Source organism: Sus scrofa, chromosome 2 (assembly GCF_000003025.6).
Source record: "Sus scrofa isolate TJ Tabasco breed Duroc chromosome 2, Sscrofa11.1, whole genome shotgun sequence".
Lineage (NCBI taxonomy): Eukaryota > Metazoa > Chordata > Mammalia > Artiodactyla > Suidae > Sus > Sus scrofa.
In genome coordinates this window covers 83273648-83289791 of record NC_010444.4, presented here as the reverse complement: position 1 = coordinate 83289791, position 16144 = coordinate 83273648, and the positions used below count along the sequence as shown (strand labels likewise).

At 43.7% G+C, this 16144-nt stretch overlaps 1 long non-coding RNA gene across 4 annotated transcripts in view; it reads right to left on the bottom strand.

The window, feature by feature from the left end:
- Window positions 1-11374, bottom strand: part of LOC102160872 — a 148914-nt gene extending 137540 nt beyond the window's left edge. For 3 of the 4 annotated variants that reach the window (XR_002341740.1, XR_001307054.2, XR_002341741.1), the window contains exons 1-3: window positions 10672-10773; window positions 7752-7870; window positions 5733-5816 (exon numbers count right to left, since the gene is read on the bottom strand). This is a non-coding gene — a long non-coding RNA (uncharacterized LOC102160872). Of the gene's footprint in view, window positions 1-5732; window positions 5817-7751; window positions 7871-10671; window positions 10774-11026 lie in introns of those variants that run through there. The other variant, XR_002341742.1, reaches the window with a different exon arrangement.

Genomic DNA, 16144 nt, shown 5'->3' with positions numbered 1-16144 from the left:
AAAACAAGCATCAATAAGAAATATTAAGATGATAAACAAGTAATACTCATACATGGCATGGCATAAGAAGCAGTGGTAGGTATTACACGCTTCCAAAAGAACAACCTCTTTAAAACTAATACACACACACACACACACTCCCATTCTCAGTACTATGTGGAGATCCTCTTTACAGAGAGAATGGCAGCTCAAGTGTTCCACGTTCCTCCTCATCAGGCTGCCCCTCAGGGATGCACTGCTCCCTCTTTAGATCAAAGTTCAAGCAGAAAGAGCCTCTTTCCAATCAATGCATTTTTAAAGGCTCCTCTCATGGATGTGGCTTCAAAATGGTACCCGGGAAGAGGATGCTGATTTTTTTTTTTTAATAACCATGAACCCTCAAGTTAGAAAACAGACAGCCACTGTATCCCTGAATGACAGCCAAGATTTTGCATATTAGAAAGAAGCAGAATCTTCTATAGAAATCAACTCATTAAGACATAATCTTCAAAATCTGCACTTGGACATATTATAAGCCCAAAGTAAAATTTAATTACAAGGACAGTGAAGAAGCAGATGTTTCACACAGATCAGACTGCCTGAGGCAAGTTCACCATGGCACATCCAAGATGTTTCTGACCAGACCAACACAGAAATGGCTTCCAAAGACACATGGGTTAAAGGCTGTCTCTGGCCTTAGAACGAAGGGGTTCAAGACTGACACAGACCAGGCTGTACTCTTTCATTAACTGCATGCCATCAATATCTAAATTACATTGGCTTGTACTTTGGAGTATGGGTCCAATCACTCTCAAGTCTTCATAAAGTCTTAGGTTAAAAAAATAACAGGGGTGAGGGAATATCAGTTTTACTGTTTGAATTGTTACAGTATCTGCCTTCATAATGCAAAAACAAACAAACAAACAAAAAACTGAAATAAAATGTCTTAATCAGAAACCAAAGAAGGGAAAACCCTATAGGAATAAATCTCAAGAGATACCACAGTTGAAGAGCCACTGGACCACTTCAGGAAGTTATGAATGAAGGATGGAGGAACCAGGTGAACAGCCCCAGCAGATGCCCACCTGGCTGGGCTGCAGATTTAATCACCATCCAAATGGTTTTCTTACTTCTCAGCTCATGTAGTTCATAGAGAGGCTGCCACTGGATTTCCTGCTTCCTGGGAACTCCCTCCCATCCTCTGTCTCCTCCATGGCACAGCTAAGATCACTCATTCCCAGTTGCTTGAAGATTCATCTCTTGAAGTCACCTCCATCCCCTTCTCCCTCTGCCCTGATTCAAGTTGTGTGCCCACCTCTGCCTTCCTGAGTCTGAGTTGCAGTGAATGGCTTCTCCCCTTCTGATGATACTCTGCCCCTCATCTTTACAGAACCCAAGTGAAACAATGTCTTAGACGTGAAACAAACAGCTCACTCATTCAGTAAGTAAGTACTGCTCATATGTTCTAACAGGAATGTGGCCACCAAACTTATCCGGAATATCCCTGGGGTTGGTGAACACAAGCTGTGCAGCAGAAAGATGTAACAGCAAACAGGAGAGGAAAAGGCATTCCAGACTCTGCACACGGCCACAGGGAAGGTTTGGAGTTTTGTTCATTCACCCGACAAACATTAAATTTATACTTTCTATCAGGCACTGTGCTCATCAATAGGGATATATATGGGAACATACAGATAAATAGTGTCTCTTCAACAAATGGTACCTGAACAATGGAACACCCACATAACAAAAAGTGAATCTAGACCAAGACTTCATACCCTTCTCCAAAATGAACTCAAAATGGATCACAGACCTAAATGTAAAATACAAAAATCATGAAACTCCTAGAAAATAACCTTAGATTTCATGATGACTTTTTAGATACATCACCAAAACACGATCCATGAAAGAAACACTTGATAAACTATAATGATGTCATTAGATTAAAAACTTCTACTCTGTGAAAGACAATATCAAAAAAATGAAGACAAGTTACAGATTAAGGGAAGACAAAAAAATATATCTGATGCCGGTCTATTATCCAAAATATACAAAGAACTCTTAAAACTCAACAATAAGAACCCAATTAAATTAAAAACCCGATTAAAAAAATGGGTCAACGACCTTAGCAGACATTTCACCAAAGAAGACATGCAGATAAAGGATAAGCATAGGAAAAGATGCTCCACATATTATGGCACCGGGGAAAAGCAACAATGAGATACAATTATGTAGCTATTAGAATGGCCAAAATCTAGACCACTGACAACATTAAATGCTGGAGAGGATGTGGGGAAACACAAACACTCATTCATTGCTGGTGAGACTGCAAAATGTACAGCCACTTTGGAAGACACTTTGGCAGATTCTTAGAAAACTAAATACACTTTCACCATATGATCCAGAAATCAAGTTATTTGGTATTTGCCCAAAGGAGCTGAAAACTTCTGTCCACACACACACACATACATATGCTGCACATGGATATTTATAGCAGCTTTCTTCTTTTTTAAAAAAGTAGGTAAATTGTTGTTGAGTTGATATATATCATATAAATTATAGCCATAAAATATAGTGATTCACAATTTTAAAAGGTTTTGCTCCATTTGTAGTTATTATAAAATATCTGCCATATGCCCCATGTTTCATAATATATCCTTGTAGCATTTTTATACAACAGTTTGTACCTCTTAATCCCTTCTCTTTTAATGCCCCTCCCCTCTCCCCTCTCCCCACTGGTAGCCCCAGTTTGATCACTCTATCTATGAATCTGCTTCTTTTTTGCTATATTCACTAGTTGTGTTTTTCAGATTCCACATACAAGTGATATCATACAGTATTTGTCTTTCTCTAAGAGAAATAAATCAGACAGATATAGCAGCTTTATTCTTAATTGCTAAAACTTAAAAGAAACCAAGATGCCCTTTGGTAGGTAAATGGATAAATAAGCTGTGGTACACTGGATGGACAATGGAATATTATTTATTAAAAGGAAATAAGCTATCAATCTATTAAAAGACATGCATATTAAATGTATGTTACTAAGTGAAAGAAGCCAACCTGAAAAGGCTACATACTGTATGATTCCAACTTTATGACACTGTGGAAAAGGCAAACTATGGAGTCAGGGAAAAGATCAGTGGTTGCCAGGGACCATTATAGCCCCAAAAGCCCACATTCCCTTAATCCATTAAGGATTAATTAGACAAGACAGCTAAAGAACACAAATGAGGTTGGGAGATGCTCCAGCTGAGAATTCTCTGTGGCCTTGACAGAATTCTCTGTGATTATCATTTTTCTGATGCAGTACATATAACAGATGGCATTTATAATGGGCTATGACCAAGTATGTAAGTTTTTTTATTTTTATTTTTATTTTTTTGCTTTTTAGGGCCATACCCATGGCATATGGAAGTTCCCAGGGTAGAGGTGGAATTGAAGCTGTAGTTGTTGGCCTACACCACAGCCACAGTAATGTAGGATCCGAGCCATGTCTGTGACCTACACCACAGCTCACAGCAATGCCACATCCTTAACCCACTGAGTGAGCCCAGGGAATGAACCTGCGTCCTCATGGATGCTAGTCAGATTCATTTCTGCCAAGCCATGACAAGAACTCTGACCAGGAACATAAGATGAATTGTAACAGGAAACCCCTCAAAACAATGGCTTAAATAAGAACCTCTCTATCTCCATCTTGATCTAGATCTCTATGTCCACTTCTAGAGTTCACGGTTGGAATAAAGCTCCATGGTCGTCATGAACCCAGAATCCACCTATTTTTACACTCTACCATCCTAAAGTATGGCTTATACCCTAAGGTACTCATAAAGTCACCTCATGATCCTAAGTGGCTGCTCAAGATCCAACCATTGCATCTGCAATACAGGTAACAGGAAGAAGGAATCCAAAATAAGGCCTAAGGGTTCCTTCTTAGCTAGGCCAGCTCCCTTTAAGTACCCTTTCTGGAAGTCCCAGGCATTATTTCCCCCTCTATTTCATTAGGCAGAACTTAGTCCTATGGCCATGCTTAGCTGGAAGAGAGGCTGGGCATATTGCCACCCTAAATAAAACAGAAATTTTACCTGAAGAGAGAGATTAAGGCAAGCAGTTAGGTCTGTTTCTGCCAGGGTTATACATGACTCCCAAAGCATCAACACTAAACTCCACCTCTTTCTTGGCCCCTCAGGTACGTGCATGAATCTGAGAGGAACACTACTGTAGGGTCAACCTTGAATCTGCTTCAGTTGACTGTTTAAAAGTAATAAGCCATTTGCAAACTTTGGGGCTTTATGTTCTATTTTCTGGATGTAAATAAAATCCACTGTAATTGACCAAGGTGTGTTCACATTAAGATTGAGAGACCTGCCTAAACAAAGTAGGTAGCTGTGTCTATGAAAAGAGAAAAAGGGGCTGAGAAGATTTGTGAAGGAGAAAGTGGCAAAACATATTACTACAGCCAAATAGCTATCTTTTAGACATGAAGAGATATGATAAGTAAAAAAGTTATTTAGAGGCTTCTTCTAAGAATGTCAGCAATATGGTTTGTGGTGGTTGTAAATGGAGACTCTTTAGCTAAACGCTGGTGGTTTGGAGGCTCTCACATATGGAACGGTACCAACTGTGGCAGTCTGTTGCTTTAATAGCCCACAGTGAGCCATGCCTCCTGGAACTCATGCCTTTGTGTAGTTCCCTCCCTTGAACCTGGGCTGCCCTGTGACTGCTTTAACCAGAGTGAAGCTGTGCCAGTAGCCAGACTAGTTTTGAGAAGGCCTGGAAACTTCTATTTTTGCTTCTTGGCTTTTTCTTTTCTTTCTTTCTTTCCTTTATATCATTTATATATATATATATATATATATATATATATATATATTTTTTTTTTTTTTCTCCTGCACAGCACGGTGATCCAGTTACACATACATGTATACACAATTTTTTCTCACATTAAGTGTTCCATCATTAGTGACTAGACAGAGTTTCCAGTGCTATACAGCAGGATCCCATTGCTAATCCACCCCGAAAGCAACATTCTGCATCTATTTACCCCAAGCTCCCAGTCTCTCCCACTCCCTCCCCTTCCCCTTTGGCAACCACAAGTCTATTCTCCAAGTCCATGACTATCTTGAGCTGCCATGGATGAGGTCTGGCTACTCTGTCCGAGAAATCATGTGGAGAGATTGAGTGGAGAGATCATATGAAGAAGGAAAAGCCCTGAGTGCCCATGAAGTCAGAGAGTCCAGTAATCCCAGCATCCAGCAGAGACCAGATCCCAGCTACCCAACCCACTAAACGCACACACGAGGACCACCTGCAAGCCAAGACTGAATTGGAGCAAATGAAATTGTTGTTCTTTTAAGCCACTGTGTTTTGAGAGGGTTCATACTTAACAATCAATAACCAAAACATCACTATCTCCTCAAACACATCTATAGGCTTGAGCTGGGACCCTGGCCAGTGTGGCCGACACATCCTGTGCTGCTACTTCAGTGACTGCCATGACCAAGGGAGCTGGTACCCTCTGGATCTCTCCACTCTCCCACCAGGACTGCTCCCTAACCCCACAGCCCCAAGCTCCACCTTCTTCCAGATTCCTCCTCCTGACTCAGTCAAGCCTACTGCAAGCACTTCGGACATCCAGTTCCCCAACAGGCATTTGTGCCAGTCTTTCCCCATCTCTGGAAACCCATCGAGAAATCAAGTTCAATGTGTGTGTGTGTGTGTGTGTGTGTGTACACGCGCGCTCACACACTTACTGCAGGGAGTCCCAACTGGAAGAGGTCAAGTCTTGTCCGAGAACTGCAGCCAGAAAAATGAGTTTTGGCATCTCCCACTGGAATCTGGAATACATTTTTCCATAAAAGCAGTATTATAGATGATTTTAGGTTCTGTAGCACTTTTGGAACTAGAGTTCAGCTACACTGCTAGTTAAATAAACATTTAGGGGCTGCTCTGGGAACATAATTACCTTTTATAACACTGTCCTAATGGGAAACAAGAGCCAGATATCTGACTTAAGAATTAAAAATGAACTATTGGAAGCAGCATGGTTCTACGTTAGACACTCTCATCTTAAGTTGAATACCAATTATATATATAGATGCTATGGGGTAAGGAGGGGGAAAAATATGTGGCCACTTCCAAAGAAGTTATAGTTTGTTTGGGCAAGAGAAAAAAAGAAAACAAGAAACAACAAACAGGCAAGCCAGTTTATAAGCAAATCTGAACTTGTGTGGGGTTGACCATTAAGTGCCTCAGAGTTGTAAAAGCAAGCCCAGAAATTCTTTTTAGTATTTATTTACATCAGTTTCCAGACACCTGTTTCCAGAGGTCCAGCAGACACATGCTATTCACAATTACCTAAGAGCTGTTTCCTGTTAACGGTAAAGGGCGGGGAGGGGGGCAGGTATAGGAGGCATCTGTATTTACCTGGCTGTTTGGTAACAAGAACAGGTGGGTTCTAGGGCTTAGGAGTTAACTATAAGGCATTAACTATAAGGGAAACAGCCAGGTGGCTGAATATTAGTTATTGACAAATAGACTGCCAGTTATACCCACAGCAAAGATGGGTTTATGCCAATCAAACAAGAATGCCAATTCAGGGTCTGCAACCATGACAAGCCACACAAGACCTCTCCCAACAAGGAAAGGGCTCTTATATAAAGGGGAAGGGAAGCTGGGAGGGCTGTCATAAATAGGGTCTTTTGGAGGAACTGAGTTCAGAGAGCAGTGGCTTTTCATTGGCTGTGCTCTTGCCCCCTGCAAGAAGGGGAAGTCTTTCTCCTTCCTGTTGTGCTCTGCTATGGTCACGGGGCATGAGAGCTCCCCCTTTTGACCTCCCAACTCTATTTTAATTGAAGTTTCTGTTTATTCATTGGTACAAAACTCAGGGCTCCCTACCAGTGGCCTCAAGAAGGGCCACCAAAGGGGCCCCATCACTGTGTTTCTCAGCATGTGATCTGAGAAAACCTGTATTAGAATCATGCGGGGGGGGCTTACTAAAAACACCAATGCTTGGACTGCACCCCAATCTGGGGGTGAGGCTTGGGAATCTGCATTATGATCAACTCTCCAGCTGATTCTTATGTGAAATTGCTGTTCCCAATAAAGCCACCCCAAAGATGGAAGAGTCCTATAAAAGACATTCTGGAGAATTTCCCCTGGAAAACAATGGGGGATCCCAAAGGGAGTCTTACACAACCCACTTTGCTAACCTCGCCGCTAGCAGCCAAGTGTCTAGGAGCAAACAAATATGTTCAAAGAGCCAGGAGTGGAGCAGGAGCTTTCGCACAGTCTCCCAGCACTTTTTGGCTCTGTTTCCATCCTGGCCAGAGCACCACACATACACTGCAAACATGTCTAAGGCATCTGGACTGAAACTCAGCATCTGCTGTAAGAAAAATGAGGTTTCCAAGCCAGCCTCTTTGAAGTGGGATGGTACCAAGTGGGATGGGGCCTCCTAGGTGGACCCCCATCTGTGCAAACATATGAGCAGATTTCCCCAGGCCTACAAAGTGTGCTCAGAGCAAGATTGCAGAACTCATAGTGTGCTGTACTCAGGGCTTGAGTCTTCTGCCATCAGGACCATCCTGCTGCCCTCCAGGGCCTGTGGGTTCCTTCCTATCAATGTGTGGCCTCTCCAGTGCAAGCACCACCACATGTGAGGTTGGCCACTGGGTTTTATCACCCAGGGTGAAATAACTTTAGAAATGCTATTTAGAGTGAAGTGTCCATACCCATGGGGTGGGATCATTTTGGGGTAACGCCATACTCACCCATCTCTGCAGTGCTTGGGCACCTAGGCGTCCTGTCTCCATGGCCTCTGGGAAAGTATCCTGCTGCCCGAGCAGGGATGACAAAGACATCAAACTCTTGACTTCTCCTTCTCAGAAGCCTAGGCCCAGGACAGCAACAAGAGACTGGGATAAATACGTAATCCGTCAGAGCTACTTTCCTTTCCCTCCAGCGCCACCCCCTACCCCTAGGCCTAGGGAAAGTGGCCCAGACTGAGGGAAGGAAGATGCCAATTCAGTGGGTCGCTTCACCATGGGTCAAGTCCCAGCTGAATCTGAGATGTGGATGTGGGTCCCGTGCCAGCACAGGGAAAGCAAAGGAAAAAATGAAGGGCCTTGAGCAGGCCCACCATCCTCTCAGGCTCCCAAATATTGTGGGAGAACAGCCATATATGCCCAGGAGAGGAAACGGCTGAGAGGTAAATGTCTGGATGGATGTCAGATGTTTGGAGCAGACAGCAGACCTATCTCAGAGAATGTCAGCCTGAAAAGATGACACACTTCTCCGTCCCCCAAGGCCTTAGAACTTCGATCACCTGGGACTTAGACACAAAACCAGGACAGGAAACCTGAATTCCCTGAGATTGGGGGTTGGTGATTCCCAGGAATGAGGGTTCAAAATGGAAATGAAGCTCTGAGAGGTTCAGAAAAGTTGAAGAAAGTCACTTTCCTCACACGTTTACATTTCTGGTATATCATTACTAGCTTGAGAAAGTTTCTAAATGGGGAGTTCCCGCTGTGGCTCAGCAGGTTATAAACCCATAAGGATGTAGGTTCGATCCCTAGCCTCAGTGGATTAAAGATCTGGCACTGCCACGAGCTGTGGTGTAGGTCGCAGACACAGCTCAGATCCGGTGTTGTTGTGACTGTGACATAGGCCAGAGGCTACTACTCCAATTCGACCCCTAGCCTGGGAGGAACTTCCATATGCTGCAAGCGCAGCCCTGGAAAAAAAAAGTTTCTAAAGGGCACATAGTTTATGCTAGAAACTATCTGGGGCCCAAGTGCTAAGGATGGAAACCCTCCTGTCCAAAGTCCCCCAGGACCCCTTCAGTTCAGAGCACCAACCTGCACACTTGGTTCTCAGGGGAGCCCAGAGAAAGAGCCAGCACATCCCTCTCGGGTCCCTGACAATGTGCCATCGGGTGACAGGGCTAATCTGCTGAGGACTTTGGATGCGTGCATAACTGTTGCATCTTCTCGCCATCACAAAGGGACTTGTAGAACCTTACTAATCTGAGTATGAAATGGCCTCGTCCTGCACAAAGGGGGATTTGATCCTTCTTCTTTTCCTCCTTCTACCTTTTTTTTTTCTTTTTAGGACCACACCCTCAGCATATGGAGGTTCCCAGGCTAGGTTCCCAGCATATGGGGTCCAATTGGAGCTACAGCTGCCAGGCTACACCACAGCCACAGCAACACCAGATCCGAGTGTGTCTGCAACCTACACCACAGCTCGTGGCAATGCCGGATCCTTAACCCACTGAGCAAGGTCAGGGATGGAACCTGCAACCTCACGGTTCCTAGTTGGATTTGTTTCCTTGGCGCCACCACAGGAACTCCCTCCCTCTTCTTTCTAATTTATATGTTTCTCATTCTCTCTGTCTACATAATTCTTTCTTCCCCTCATTTACTTCTATTATTTCCTCTTTCTCATTTTCTCTTCTATTTCCCTTTTCCTCTTCACATTAATTCTCTCCTTTCTCGCTCCCTTTTCCTTCCCTCAAATACATATTTAAAAATAAATATTTTCTGGAGTTCCTCTTGTGGTGCAGCAGAAATGAATCAGAGTAGCATCCATGAAGATGTGGGTTTGAGGCCTGGCCTCACTCATTGGGTTAAGGATCCAGTATTGCTGTTAGCCGTGGTGTAGGTCACAGAGGAAGCTCAGAGCTGGCATTGCTGTGGCTGTTGTGTAGGCTGGCAGCTGTAGCTCCAATTCGACCCCTAGCCTGGGAACCTCCATATGCTGCAGGTGTGGCCCTAAAAAGCAAAAAAAGAAAAAAAATACGTATTTTCTCTTGGTAGCTTTCCTTTTGGTCCACCCTTAATCCTATTGGTCCAGAACAATAGTAATTAGCATTTACTGAGGGCTTCCTAGAGGCCACAATTCCTGCTAGGTGTTTTGCTTGTCCTGTGGTAGCACATTTTAGAGAAGAAAACTGAGACTCAGCTAAATTGAGTAACGCCCAATCACAGAGCTGGGAATGGAGAGGGCAGGGCTCAGACGGATGCATCTGCTTCCAGAGCCCAGGTCCCCGTCTGTATCTCCTCCTCCAGTCACACACCGTCCCCATTCTCGGGCTCTTCCTTTTACATCCTGACTGCGTTTTACCTGCCTGTACCTCCACCTCCCTCTTCACACACACCTTATGCTCCACACCAGGCGCTTAAGGTCCCCCCTCTGCCTCCATCTAGGGTGTCTGCCCCTGTGAGGGAGTGGCTGACAGGTACTGCCATCTCCCAGCTTCCTCATTCTCCTACCTCAGGTCTCCTTAGGAAACATGCTCAAATGCAGCCTTTCAGGCCATCCTTTGGGCCCCCAGCCCTTTTCCCATGCTATGGGAATTTAAAGCCTATTTTCGTTTCCAATGCTTCTAATTTTTCCACAGTGGCATTCTGATGTTCCTTTCCTCTTCTTCGTGTGATCTGTGTCTATGATTGTGTGGGGTGAGGGAGGAGAGAGAAAGAGCAAGAGAGAGTGTGTGTGTGGTAGAGTGAACCAGTTTCCATTTTTTTCAGAGAGCCATCTTTGAAAATCTCCCCTTAGATCCTGGCCAAGTCTATCAAAAACCGATCCCTCTCAAGGGGCTCCTCGCGCTGCCTGGCAGCTGTCCTATCTCCTCCTGGTCCTGTCATTCCCTCACTCTGCGAGGTAAACACACACCTCGAGCATCCTCACCTTCAGTTAATGGCCGAGCAAAAGGAAGCAAGCAGAAGAGAATGTCGGAGACCTGCAGCATCGCGTCCCCGAACCTTGCTACCTGCGGCCGTACCCAGTGGGCCACTGCAGAGGAAGCGCGCATGCTCATCGCGCAGGCGCGCCCCTGGTCACCTGGTCTTGTTCTCGCCGCCTATTCACAGACACTGCTTCTCCAAACCTTCCCTTCTCTCCCGCATTCGCACTTTCCGCGTCTGTCCCGGACCCATTCCAACATCATGAAAATATAGTATCATACCCTCCTTCTTAAAAAAGAAACACGTCTTTCTTAACTCCACTTCCACTCCCCACATTCTGCCTATTTTTTTCCCCTTACCCTTTGGGGCAGAACTCCTCCAAAGATCTATTTCCACGGCCTCCAGTCCCCTCGCTGTCCAACCTCCATCCAGTCAGGCTTGAGCCCACACATGACGTCACCAGTGGCCTCACGTTGTGGAACCCAGGGAACAGTGCCCAGGAGCATGGGAAGCCGTGAGACGCTCTCTTTTTTAACGCTTCCAACACCCCCAGACTCTGCTCTTCCTCCTCCTCCCTGGCTGGTTCTTATCATATCTCTCCTGGCTCCCTTATTTCTAACCCAGCGATTCTCCACATTTAGTAGGCAGAAGTTATCAGCTGGAGGGCTTGTTAAAACCTGCAGGGAAGGACCCCGACCTGGCCCCCAGGATTTTCTAATTCAGTAGGTGTAGGTGGGCCAAAGAATTTGCATATGTTGTTACCTTGTTAGTCCCCAGGTGATGCTGATGTTGAAAAATGGATCACCTTTTGAGTAGCACCTAAACTTTTCCATCATTATTCAGTTCAGTGATACCATGCACTTCCAGTTTCAAATAGTTCTACATACCAAAAAGCACCAAATTTATATCTTCAGGGAGGGCGTCTCTCCCCTGCCCTCCAGAGTTATATAGGCCTAATTTACCTCCTTGTTTAGATGGTTAATGGGCAAATCAGCATTAATATATTCAACCTTGAGCTTTTGAGAGTCCCTTTCAAAGCCTGCCCCTTCCATGGATTTCTTCTCAATCAATGGAGACATCAGCCTTCTAATTGCTCAGGTCCAAAACCTGGGAGTCATCTGGGACTTCTCTTTTAATTTTACCTGCTTCAGTCATTCAAATAATTCTATTGGCTTTAATGTAATATACCTGGAATTCAACCACTTCTCACCATCTCCAATGCTGCTACATTGGTCTAAGCCATCTTGGACCATCTTGGTCACCTCTGTACTGAATTATTATGGTCATTTCTTAACTGGTCTTTCACCTTCCACATTCAATACAATCTATCTTAACAAAGAAATTACACTGACTTGGTGGCCCCAAGCCCCTTTGCTCCATCAAATGGTTCAGCATCCCCCAACAGTGTTCTTGTGATGAGGGGAGATGTTTCCTGGGGCTACCACTGCTGGAAACATTTCTGTGTCCTGGCTTAAGCTTTTGCTGCAACTTCATTGGTACAGTGTTTTATTTTTGATGTTTTCTTAAGTTTATAATATGTGACCACTACATGAATAATGTATTAGATATATAAGAATAACAGTCTGTTGTAGATAGACCAGCAAAGCATAATTCCTGTGTTGTAGTGGTTGAGCTTAATAATGATTCCTTTAGGCTAGTTTTTAAATGAAACTTCTTTACTACCATAGAATTCGAACTTGGGCCTTGTAGCTAAGAGTATGTGGTCTAAAAACAGGAGGGCTGGAATCTTTGCTCTGCCATTACCTTGGGCAAGTTACTCAAAGCTAGTTTCCTCATCTACTTGTAAGTTTAATTCTTAGAAAGAACTCAGAGCAGTACCTGGCACATAACTGGTCTTGCTCAATTATGATGGTTAGCTATTTTTCAATTCAGAATAAGATAGAATGACTTGTGAATCTTTTTACACTTGTTTTGCAGACCAGAATTTTTTTGCCTCCTTTGGTCATAAGGCGGACTTGTCATTGAACTTAACCATGAAGATGTCAACTCTCTCAAAAGAGGGAGTTTATAAGGACAAAAAATTATTTTTAAATGAATTTTGGGTGGGAAACAATAGGCCTTCCCTCCCATTTGATACCCTTTCCCATGTATTTTCAAAGAGGAATTCTTGGTGTTTCACAGATTTTATTTTTTTTCCTCCCCTTTTATGCCTGCCTGATTTCTGGATATGGAGGACCATCCTTCTGTCTTAATGATAGCAGTCACTTTATATCCTGACCAAATATTCAAAACCCTGTGCGAACTAACATACCCAGCACTGTCCTAACACTGTGTGTGTGTGTGTGTGTGTGTGTGTGTGTGTATCTGTGTGCACAGAAAGGAGGGAGTCAAGCCTCCAGGAGAGCACTGCTGCTTAGATAATGTACATTGTCTTCCAAGATGTTCTTGGGAAGCGTGTAAACTCACTTGCATAGGCTTATGGAAAGCCTGACTCCTTCAAGGCAGGCCCCCAAAGTCTGGGGGGTTTGATGGTGCATGGCTGGCACCTCACCTGGGCTCACCTTTCTTCCAGCAAAGATCTGATTGACACTTACGGCCAAGATGGGTTTTCCCAGAGCATATATATTTTTTTTAATAGATTAGCAGTTCAAGGTCACATCATCCAGCAATGCTGAATGCGGCTTCGGATACGAATGATGGATACAGAAAAAGCTTTGTTCAATTCCATCATGACTGGACCTCCATCCTATCACTGTTTTTCAAGAGGGAGGTGAAGTTGAACTGCCTTGAGCTGTCAACTTTGGAAAACTCATTTTTGTCTGCCTACAATAGATGTAGCTTGCCTGGCATTTCCAAATCAGACAAAAAAAAATATTGCAGCTACCTCGCTGACTGGTTGCTGGATCCGTGTGAGGGCATACACCCAGTGCTGGGCTTGGTCAACAGCTTTCTGGGAAGCTGAGAATCACAATCCTCCTGGGACAAAGTAGTCTTTCTATTAATTCTTTCCCAGACACCAACATAGCCACATCCATAAACATGCCTGAAATATGCAATGTGTATTTTTTCTCATACAGACCACCAAGTTAATAATGATAATACTAATATCTCACATTTATTAGCTTCTGACTCTGCCTCAGGCATTACCCCAAGAACTGGTTCACAGGTATGTCATCAGTACAGGGTCTCATGCTCAGAAGAGCCCTGTACTTGGGGTTTAATGATCTGTGTGTTCCTTTGAGGTTCTTCATAATTTTATCTTTGAATTTGAATTTTGTAAGTGAAGTTCAATGAGATAAACAAGCATGTGCCAGGGCCTCAGAAAATGAAGTCAAACATCTGTTTACCTCCCACCTTCCCCCTACTACGCCATCGCTGTGTTCTCAGCCACCTATTCTCCTGCTCCCTGATGCCCAGGACACTGCCCCACCTCCCCTCCCCCACATAATAACCATTGAGGCTCTATACCCACTCCATCACAAGGAGGAGTGGGGTCAAGCAAGTTTAACCCAAGTGTCTTGGAGTGGATCATGGCACCGACCGTCCTTACTGCCCCTGGAAAACCCATGAGCATTCATCAGTGACTCTTCTCAGGAGTTTCCTGCCCACCTGATGCAGGTACTAGGTGAGTCCCTTTGAAGAGGTTGCAGTCCCTTGGGAAATCACCTGTCTGCCATGGGTTGACCAGAAGGCTCATGAGAAAGGACTAGATCTAGTCTGATTTCCTCCCTTCCACCTAACGGTTGGCAGCCAGTGGGTCATGCATGGGTGCCAAGTCACAGGGAGGGGGTCCTCAGACATCTGTGAGAGACTTTGGTGGCCTGGAACATATCTATAACTACACAATTATAACTGAGCAAGGCTAGTCAGGTGCCAAGTACTGCTCTAAGTCCTTGATGTGAATTAACTCACCACCTTACAACCAGATAAGGAAACTAGTGTAGAGTAATTAGTAATGCTCAAAACCGCAAGAGAAAGGAAAAATGTTTATATTCTAGGGCCTTTAGTGACACTTTTTTCTGCTTTGTGAACAAGGGGCCTACATTTTCAATTTGCATTGATACTTGCAAATTGTGTAGCCATCCCTGTTCCTTTTAATTTAATATGACTTGTGGCCCCAAAGCCATCAGTTACATAAGTGGTATTCAAACTCACACAGACCCACTTGGAAGCTACTGTTAACAACTCAGCTACACTGCTGTCAAGTCATGGCCCTGTGGGTAATTAAATGGCACCCCTCAGTTGTCTTAACTTTGACTCTGCGCAGCTTAAAGTGTCTTCTCATTTACATGCACCATAAAATCTATTCATATGTCACTGGAAAATGGAAGGTGATAGAAGTGAACATTTGGCAAGGTGGGAAAAGAAATAAAACTGCATCAAAGCCATAAAAATAGATGGAGAATTAAAAAAAAAAAGGCAACACTGTGCACAGAAAGCAAGAGTGAACACTGCTTAGAAGTTATGGTTCTTTCCAACCGCACCTGAGTGCATTGCCAGTTGTCAGCAACACTGCCTGAGCAGGTGGGCAGGTGCAAAATCGTGATGGTGAGGGACATCATGACAGGACTGTGCCAGCCATGTTTTTCTCATAAGGTGTCTCAGTCTTCTGTTAAATAGCTAAGCACTATTAAGTGTTTTAAAGAATTTATAATCTATTCAAAGCATTTAGATTTTACATTTTTGAACAGATGCCAAAAATGGAGTGCATGTTTATATTGTTGGAAATGTATGGGAAGGCAGGGTAAGGGTGATGAAGCAAAGGAGATTTCATGCTATTAGGAGCAAGAACGAGAAGTGTAGCCATGCATGGCAAGCTTTTCTTGCCCACTTCTTGCTTCATTTATGCTTTAGATGTGTTTCATTTTTCAACTTTGTGAAACCATATGCAGCTTATAAAATGTGAACTCTGGCAGTTCATAAAGATGTTCAAATCCTTACTCTGGAGAACTGCTGATGAAGATAGTGACCATTTTAATTCTGGGTGCTTGACTTTCTGCATCCTTCATTGGAAAAGCCTTGGGTGGAAGGAAGGACATGAGACAGAGAGAAGGACGTGCTCAGTCCACAATATCTCATGACAAGAGGGAGAGGTTGCTTTGGGGGAGATTGTGTGAGAAGGGACAAAACGAAATTGATGGGTAGCATTGAGTTCTCTCAGAAAGAATCAATTGAGCATGCTGTGTGGGCTTCTATTTAACAAGTGTTTAACACAATTCAACATTTATTTATAATCAAACCTCTTGGCAAACTGGAAATAGAAGAAAACTTCCTCAGTCTGATAAAAAAATCTACAAAATAATCTAGAGTTAGCATTGTACTTGAGAATGATATATTGAAGTCTGCCTTCTAAGGAATGGCCATCTTTGTGATTTCTACTCAAAGTTGTGTTAGAGATCCTAGCCAGTTTACGAGTAACAAAAGGCATGTAGATCAGAAAGGAAGAAGTAAAACTCTTTTGCAGATGACATCAATGATTACACAGAAAATCCTAAGGTATCTATGAAACACCTACT